General features: G+C 40.3%; 1 pseudogene; it reads left to right on the forward strand.

Moving 5' to 3' along the window:
• Positions 1-10,196, forward strand: part of LOC111961051 (SH3 and multiple ankyrin repeat domains protein 2-like) — a 158,160-nt pseudogene that overhangs the window by 79,785 nt on the left and 68,179 nt on the right.

The following is a 10,196-nucleotide window of genomic DNA, read 5'->3' on the forward strand; positions in this document are numbered from 1 at the left end:
GCTAGTTTAGTTAGCATGAGGAAGCAGAGTACTATGCTAGGTAGTTAGCATGAGGGAAGCAGAGTATGCTATGCTAGGTAGTTAGCATGAGGGAAGCAGAGTATGCTATGCTAGGTAGTTAGCATTAGGGATGCCTTTGGCTGTGACTTTGACGAAGTCTCTATGGAGGTTTAATGAGGCAGCAGCCACTGAGGGCATGTGTAGCTGCTCTTCTACTCTCCTCTGGCCACTTTCCTCGCTCTTGCGCTGCTGGAGCGCATTTATAAGCGGAAAATGTCACACTAAATGTCTGCGTGCGCCATTTCTGAAAAGAATACGTACGTATAAAAATATTGAAAATGTTAACCGCTATTAATCAGACTGTCAGCCCTGACCTTAGAGATCCTTTTTATTCTCTATTTGTTGGTCAGGGTGTGAGTTCTAGGTAGTTAGCATTAGGGATGCCTTTGGCTGTGACTTTGACAGAGTCTCTATGGAGGTTTAATGAGGCAGCAGCCACTGAGGGCATGTGTAGCTGCTCTTCTACTCTCCTCTGGCCCACTTTCTCGCTCTCTGCCGCTCTGCTGGAGCCGCATTTATAAGCGGAAAATGTCACACTAAATGTCTGCGTGCGCCATTTCTGAAAAGAATACGTACGTATAAAAATATTGAAAAATGTTAACCCGTTATWAATCAGACTGTCACGCCCTGACCTTAGAGATCCTTTTTATRTCTCTATTTTGGTTTGGTCAGSGTGTGAGTTGGSGTGGGCATTCTATGTTTTGTGTTTCTATGATTTTCTATTTCTATGTTTTGGCCGGGTATGGTTCTCAATCAGGGACAGCTGTCTATCGTTGTCTCTGATTGGGAACYATACTTAGGTAGCCTTTTTTCCCACCTGTSTTTGTGGGAAGTTGACTTTGTTTAGGGCACATAGCCTTTGAGCTTCACGGTTTGTTTTTGTAGTGTTTATTGTTTTGTTCGGCGTCATTTTGATTTAATAAGGAAAATGTACGCTCACCTTGGTCCTCCTCCTTCAACAGCCGTGACACAGACCCATCGTAAAACTGTGCACGTGTTATAGCATTATAACTCCACCTGTAAAACGCTTATGGTGACAGTGACTCCCTTTATTTGCTGTATAATTTGTAACTTTTGGAATTAGGCCTCAGCAGTTTCTCAAAGAAATAGCAACGGTACATTTGATCAAATGGTTTTGGAGGTGTTTTTTATATTTTACTGTAAGCTATTTGGTAACAGACTGTGACAGTGTCAGCAGAACATTTGAATTCAACAATGTCTTCTATTGACTTTTCACCCAACMTAAATATGCTAGACTGCCCACGAATTCTGAAACATTGTCAAGGCTACTGAAAATATGAAATTACAGTAGTTGCATACATAATTCAATGTAAAAGATCAACTGTCTGTGCACCTGTTATTACATTTGACTGTAGGCTATGTTATAAACCAATCTGCATATGGGATTCATAGGTTAGCCTACACACTAAAAACAAAGGGTTCTAAATAGTGCCAAATKAGGGTTATTTGGCTAGTAACCATAGCAGATCCCTTTTTGGATCTATTTAAACCTTTTTTTGAAGGTTCAATAAAGAACCATTCTCATAAGTATCTAAATGTAACCTATATGGTGCWATAAAAACCCTTTGAGGTTCTATAAAGAGGCATTAAAAAAAGTTATAGCACCAAAAAAGGGTACCGCTATTGTTTGTAACCCTATATAGAACCCTTTATGGCTCTTTGTAGAACCTTTATGGAGAAAGGTTATTTACAGAACCATTCTCAATCTCAAAGGTTATCGGCAGGCATGTGTTTTCATATTGGAGGATGTGTTTTTATATTGGAGCATGTGTTATTATATCAGAGCATAGTTTTTATATCGAGAGCATGTGTTTTTATAGTGGAGCATGTGTTTTTCATATTGGAGGATGTGTTTTTATATTGGAGCATGTGTTATTATATCAGAGCATATGTTTTATATCAGGCATGTGTTTTTACAGCAACATGTGTTTTTATCAGAGCATATGTTTTTATATTCAGAGCATGTGTTTTTATAGCAGAATGTGTTTTTATATCAGGCATGTGTTTTTATATCAGAGCATGTGTTTTTATATCAGAGCAGATGTGTTTTTATATCAGAGCATGTGTTTTTATTCAGGCATGTGTTTTACAGCAGGCATGTGTTTTTATATCAGAGCATGTGTTTTATATCGGAGCATGTGTTTTTATATCAGACATGTGTTTTATATCAGAGCATGTGTTTTATAGCAGAGCATGTGTTTTTATATCAGAGCATATGTTTTATATCAGAGCATGTGTTTTTATATCAGAGCATGTGTTTTTTATATCAGAGCATGTGTTTTTATATAGAGCATGTGTTTTATATCGAGCATGTGTTTTTATATCAGAGCATGTGTTTTTATAGTGGAGCATGTGTTTTTATATCGGAGGATGTGTTTTTATATCAGAGCATGTGTTTTATATCAGAGCATGTATAGGAGCATGTGTTTTTATATCAGAGCATATGTTTTTATATCAGAGCATGTGTTTTTATATCAGAGCATATGTTTTTATATCAGAGCATGTGTTTTATATCGAGATGTGTTTTTATATCAGAGCATGTGTTTTTATATCAGGCAGGTTTTTATAGTGGAGCATGTGTTTTTATATCGGAGATGTGTTTTATATCAGAGCATGTGTTTTATATCAGAGCATGTGTTTTTATATCAGAGCATGTGTTTTTACAGCAGAGCATGTGTTTTTTAATCAGAGCATGTGTTATATCAGAGCATGTGTTTTTATAGCAGAGCATATGTTTTTTATATCAGAGCATGTGTTTTTATATCGGAGCATGTGTTTTTATAGTGGAGCATGTGTTTTATAGCGGAAATGTGTTTTTATATCAGAGCATGTGTTTTTATATCAGAGCATGTGTTTTTATATCAGAGCATGTGTTTTATATCAGAGCATGTGTTTTTATATCGGAGCATGTGTTTTTATATCAGAGCATGTGTTTTTATATCGGAGCATGTGTTTATATTCAGGCATGTGTTTTTATATCAGAGCATGTGTTTTTATAGCAGAGATGTGTTTTTATAGTGAGCATGTTGTTTATAGCAGAGCATATGTTTTTATATCAGAGCATGTGTTTTTATATCGGAGCATGTGTTTTTATATCAGAGCATGTGTTTTTATATCGGAGCATGTGTTTTTATAGGAGCATGTGTTTTTATATCAGAGCATGTGTTTTTATATCGGAGCATGTGTTTTTATATCAGAGCATGTGTTTTTATAGCAGAACATGTGTTTTTATATCAGAGCATGTGTTTTATATCGGAGCATGTGTTTTTATATCAGAGCATGTGTTTTTATAGATGGAGCATGTGTTTTTTATAGTGAGCATGTGTTTTTATAGTGGAGCATGTGTTTTTATATCAGAGCATGTGTTTTTATATCAGAGCATGTGTTTTTATATCAGAGCATGTGTTTTTATATCAGAGCATGTGTTTTTATATCAGAGCATGTGTTTTTATATCAGAGCATGTGTTTTTATATCAGAGCATGTGTTTTTATTAGCAAACATGTGTTTTTATATCAGAGCATGTGTTTTATATCGGAGCATGTGTTTTATATCAGAGCATGTGTTTTATAGCAGAACATGTGTTTTATACAGAGCATGTGTTTTTATATCGGAGCATGTGTTTTTATATCAGAGCATGTGTTTTTATATCAGAGCATGTGTTTTTATAGTGGAGCATGTGTTTTTATATCGGAGCATGTGTTTTTACAGAGCATGTGTTTTTATATCAGAGCAGGTGTTTTATATCAGAGCAGGTGTTTTTATATCAGAGCATGTGTTTTTATAGTGGAGCATGTGTTTTTATAGTGGAGCATGTGTTTTTATATCAGAGCATGTGTTTTTATATCAGAGCATGTGTTTTTATAGTGGAGCATGTGTTATAGTGGCAGTGTTTTTATTCGACAGGTGTTTTTATATCAGAGCAGGTGTTTTTAAGCAGAGCATGTGTTTTTTATAGTGGAGCATGTGTTTTTAATCAGCAGCATGTGTTTTAGCGGAAGCATGTGTTTTTATATCAGAGCATGTGTTTTTATATCAGAGCATGTGTTTTTATATCAGGCAGGATGTTTTTTATACAGAGCATGTGTTTTTATAGCGGAGCATGTGTTTTTACAGCAGAGCATGTGTTTATATCAGAGCATGTGTTTTTTATATCAGAGCATGTGTTTTTTATCAGAGCATGTGTTTTTATAGTGGCATGTTTTTATAGTGCAGATGTGTTTTATTATACGGAGCATGTGTTTTTATCAGCAGAGCATGTGTTTTATATCAGAGCATGTGTTTTTATATCAGAGCATTGTTTTATATCAGAGCATGTTGTTTTAATCAGAGCATGTGTTTTATATCAGAGCATTGTTTTTTATAGTGAGGCATGTGTTTTTATATCAGAGCATGTGTTTTTATATCAGAGCATGTGTTTTTATATCAGAGCATGTGTTTTTATATCAGAGCATGTGTTTTTATATCGGTGCATGTGTTTTTATAGTGGAGCATGTGCTTAATATGAGTAGCAGAGGAAGAAATATAACACTTATTTCACTACACCCATCAACCTTAGTTTGAGGAGCATACACTCGCTGCCCGACAGGTGATAGTCCGCCCAAACTCTGTATGCCATGGGCTCTCCGACCTTGTTCCTGCACCTACCCAGTGGTTATTTTGGGAAACCAAGTGAAATCTGTTCGGGAACTAACATGTTTTCGCAACAAAACATATTTCACTTGACTGTTGACAGCMAGTCTGYGCGCATGAGAAATGWATAARGGAAAGAGAGGAGGAGATGGAAAMGCATGGTGGTCAGATATTATGTATATTATAGCTAAAGGTAATGTGTCACCCAATGAATTATGAAAATATAAAACATTCCCTATTATTAGGCTATTCAAAATCAATACAAATTCACTAATTGTAGGCTAACTGTAAGACTCCCTGCACAATCAATGAACCAACAGAATCGCCTAGGGCTATACGTTCTCTTTCAGACTCATGGATACACATTTAGGAGCGTAGCATTTGGTAACCTGTCCATCCAGTATGCACAATAATACAATCCACACTCAAAGGCTAGAACATTTATGTACCTAAAACATCTTAAATCGGTTTTGTTTGATGTTATTCTGCCATGCATGCGGTAGCCTATGTATTGTATGAAGGTGCAATCATAATTGTTATTCAGGTTGTTTTTTATATGTGTATGCGTGTTTTGAATTNGCCTATGTATTGTTTGATGTTGTTCTGCCATGCATGCGGTAGCCTATGTATTGTTTGATGTTGTTCTGCCATGCATGCGGTAGCCTATGTATTGTATGAAGGTGCAATCATAATTGTTATTCAGGTTGTTTTTTATATGTGTATGCGTGTTTTGAATTAATCATCACCTGAGGAAGCATAGTCCATTTTGCTGTGTTAGGCTTTGAAACAACATCCACAACAACCATGTTTTAAACTGTTTCAACCTGCTGTTGAACTGTTTTGATGATCAGTGTTTGATGTGATTTTCAATTTCATTTGCTGTCACGCCCTGACCTTAGAGAGCCTTTTTTATATCTCTTCTTGGTTTGGTCAGGGTGTGATTTGGGTGGGCATTCTATGTCCTTTACTTCTATGATTTTGTGTTTCTATGATTTGGCCGGGTATGGTTCTCAATCAGGGACAGCTTGTCTATCGTTGTCTCTGATTGGGAACCATACTTAGGTAGCCCTTTTCCCTCATTGGGGGTGGGTAGTTATCTTTGTTAGTGGCACTATAGCCCTGTTTAGCTTCACGGTCGTTTCTTTGTTTTCTTGTTTTGTTGGCGTAATTTTTCTAAAAATAAAAGGAATATGTACGCTCACCACGCTGGACTTTGGTCTCCTTCCGACGACGGCCGTGACATTTTCATTGATGTCAAAGTGGTTAGAGGAACAATAGAGCCCTGAGTACCAGACCATTAGGACCTGGTGGAGGGACAATAGAGCCATGAGTACCAGACCATTAGGACCTGATGGATGGACCATAGAGCCCTGAGTACCAGGCCATTAGGACCTGATGGAGGGACAATAGAGCCCTGAGTAACAGGCCATTAGGACCTGGTGGAGGGACAATAGAGCCATGAGTACCAGACCATTAGGACCTGATGGAGGGACCATAGAGCCCTGAGTACCAGGCCATTAGGACCTGATGGAGGGACAATAGAGCCCTGAGTAACAGGCCATTAGAACCTGATGGAGGGACCATAGAGCCCTGAGTACCAGCCCATCAGGACCTGATGGAGGGACCATAGATCCCTGACTACCAGGCCATCAGGACCTGATGGTAGTTAGCAAATTGGGCACTATGCCCTGATGAAGACAGCTTCACTGTCGAAACGTTGGACATAACATTTTAGYATCTGAGCTYYYACAGTGTGYGGCTTTTCTTWATTTTTTWAAGTGTTCSACTCCACTAGCCAGCACCTCGCCTAAATAGGTGTGCGTTTCTTTYGCCTCTAGTAAATTGGGCACTACCAAAGCATGTGSATAAAAGGAGATTACCGTGACTCAACAGTCACGTGGAAATTGACTTGCTGTCATGACCTAGTCACAGTCACACTGTGTACCTGGGCTGGGGGAGGATGCTCGGCGCTCATCCCTGGGCCGATCACAGGAAGTGAACTCACCAGGTCGTCGCTGCGCTGCTGCTGCTGCCTTGGTTGTGTGAGAGATGTGTACAGTACACCATCGYCACCATCTCTATCTGAGTACCCCATGTCATCTGTGGAGCTTCAAAATGTGTTGTTATTGTCGGTATAAACCTTGTTCTATTACACTGTGTTCCTCAGAGTGACATTGAAGGAATTTTAAGTCTAACCACTCTAAGTCCACACATTATGCTTCTGTGAAAAATAGTCTTGCTGTGCAGGGCTCTTGTGCAAAATAGACAAGATAATCGTAAATTGGGGCCCTTAACTTCTCATTGTAGTGCAGAAGCCATTCTAATGATTCCGTCTACGCTCTCTTCCCCTGTATCATGTCTCTCTATAAATCAGAGAGAGGTAAAGAGCTGTGTGGATAATTAGTTTCCCTGTTGTTCTCGTTGTGTTGTAGAACAGATAATGTGTKTAGAGAGTAGGTCTGGACCACAGCCAGGGCCGGCAATAAGGCCCCTATGGAGAGACACACACTGTGTAGCTACTTCGCACAACCATTGGACAGAGAGAGTTCACTGCTTTAATTAGCTAGAAGGAGCCTGTGTGTTGTACCAACAGAGGAGAGATTTGTCACGGCCTCAGGCTTCACTATAAAGGATTGTACCCTTATGCCAGTGGACTCTCATAGTAATTGAACTGTCCAAGCACTTTCCAATAACGTGATAAGTGATGGTGTTCTAGATTTAGAAACATTTATGCAGTATTGGTAAATGTTTTTTAGTAAATATATATTTGTTCCTGTGTCCCAATTGCTACATATTTCACTTATTCATGCTATTGGATGTCAGACTTGAGTGTGAAATTGAACAAACATTGTGTTGAAGATCAGCACAGGGTGGATCATGCTCATTATTATGGATCTGTCCAGTTCCAGATATGACCTCATATTGTGGACYGGCAGTTTTACAGCAGTCCAACAGAGGGGGCCATTGCACAGCCTTTCATTCTGTGTCAGTGGTGCATGCCTCTGCTACTGTGGTGTGTTGCTCAYTGAGTACAGTACATACCCATATGATAACCATACCATTTAGATGTTATCTGAAAAKATGTTTGTTCCATATCTCTTCCCTGTTTGTCCTGAATATCCCCTCTAAACACACAGTACAATGCTTCAGGGAGTCACAGGCTGCAAAAGTGTGCCTTATGCCAAAAGACTGTGCTCCTTTTAATGGACCAGTGTATGTGACCACAGGAAGTCATCAGCCTATTTTTGTGACTACAGACTAACCTTAAACTTACACCACTCTCTGTTCCTCTCCTCTCCTCTGTCCCTCCAGCCCACACAGGGGTCAGGAAGAGTTCACTGGTGGCACAGACCGCCAGGGGCCCCAGTGTAAGCTGTACAGTRCTGTGGCAGGGAAGCACTTTGTGGTGACTAAGTCCTACCAGCCACAGGCCGAAGGGGAGATCACCCTGTACCAGAACGACAGGGTCAAAGGTGAACATCCCACCCACTGCTCTTTGTTTTTTTCCAGAGGGAAGCAGTGCTTGAATTGGGTCACATGTTCTACTGCTTAAGTACCCCTCTATATTTGCTCTGAAATATGAACATCGTTCCTCACTGTGTATTTATTCCTCATGTTATTATCTTTCAATTTTTTTCTCTCTGCATTGTTGGGAAGGGCCCATAAGTAAGCATTTCACAGTTAGTCTACACCTGTCAGAGTAAGGCCCAAAAAACTGTCAAAGACTCCAGTCACCCTAGCCATAGACTGTKCTCTCTGCTACYGCACGGCAAGCGGTACCGGAGTGCCAAGTCTAGGTCCAAAAGGCTCCTTAACAGCTTCTATCCCCAAGCCATAAGACTGCTGAACAAYTAATCAAATGGCCACCYGGASTATTTATATTTTTACACTGCTGCTACTCTCTGTTTATTATCTATGCATAATAACCTTACCCCTACCTACATGTACAAATTACCTCGAYTATACTGTACCCCCAMACATTGACACGGTACCCCCTGTAAATAGCCTCGTTATTATTATTTTATTGTGTTACTCTTATTWARTTTTTTACTTTAGTTACTTAGTAAATCATTTTTTAAACTCTATTTCTTGAACTGCATTGTTGGTTAAGGGCTCGTAAGCATTTCACGGTAAGGTCTACTATACCTGTTGTATTCGGCACATGTGACAAATACAATTTGATTTGATTTGGTTATTTATGAAGCAAGTAACAAATACAATTTGATTTGATCTTGCCATTTAAATGAGTACCAGAGCCTTTTTAATTCCACTCCCAACTCTGAAGGGAAGAGATATTAGAGGGAGCAGTCTTTGTAGCCACTCAGAGGGATGTTATTCAGAAGTGAAGCAGTCATCTACCAGGACATTGTGTGTTTTCCTAATGAGTGAGCTGTAATAAGCAAGTCGTTTGTATTCAAACGACTGCAGTGCTGTTTATTTACTCTGGTTATTTCTATCTTCAGTAGTAGCTATATTTCTTAGGAAAAATTACTCTATATTTTACAGATGTGTTTTTCCTCAGTACTTTCAGTTTTAAAATTAAATTGGGCCTTTTCTAAGGTTACATAAATATTTACCTATCTAGCTCTTATGTTGTGTAAGCTGGAGTGGAGCTGAAGAGACCACAGTACTGGAGTGGAGTTGAAGAGACACCAGACCATGACTGTGGTGGAGCTGAAGAGATCACAGACACTACTGGAGTGGAGCTGAAGAGACCACAGACACTACTGGAGTGGAGCTGAACGAGACCACAGACACAGTACTGGAGTGGAGCTGAACAGACCACAGGCACGGTACTGGAGTGGAGCTGAACAGACCACAGGCACGTACTGGAGTGGAGCTGAAGAAGACCACAGACACTACTGGAGTGGAGCTGAACAGACCACAGACACAGTACTGGGAGTGGAGCTGAACAGACCACAGGCACGTACTGGAGTGGAGCTGAACAGACCACAGGCACAGTACTGGAGTGGAGCTGAACAGACACAGGGCACAGTACTGGAGTGGAGCTGAACAGACCACAGGCACAGTACTGGAGTGGACTGAAGACCACAGACACAGTACTGGAGTGGAGCTGAACAGACCACAGGCACAGTACTGGAGTGGAGCTGAACAGACCACAGGCACGGTACTGGAGTGGAGCTGAAGAGACCACAGGCACAGTACTGGAGTGGAGCTGAAGAGACCACAGACACTACTGGAGTGGAGCTGAAGAGACAACAGACACGGTATGGAGTGGAGCTGAACAGACCACAGGCACTACTGGAGTGGAGCTGAAGAGACCACAGGCACACTACTGGAGGGAGCTGAAGAGCACGCAAGACACTATGGAGTGGAGCTGAACAGACCACAGACACTACTGGAGTGGAGCTGAACAGACCACAGGCACAGTACTGGAGTGGAGCTGAAGAGACCACAGGCACACTACTGGATGGAGCTGAAGAGACCACAGACTGGGTACTGGAGTGGAGCTGAAGAGACCACA

The sequence above is a fragment of the Salvelinus sp. IW2-2015 genome, linkage group LG4q.1:29, assembly GCF_002910315.2.
Source record: "Salvelinus sp. IW2-2015 linkage group LG4q.1:29, ASM291031v2, whole genome shotgun sequence".
In the NCBI taxonomy this organism is placed as follows: domain Eukaryota; kingdom Metazoa; phylum Chordata; class Actinopteri; order Salmoniformes; family Salmonidae; genus Salvelinus; species Salvelinus sp. IW2-2015.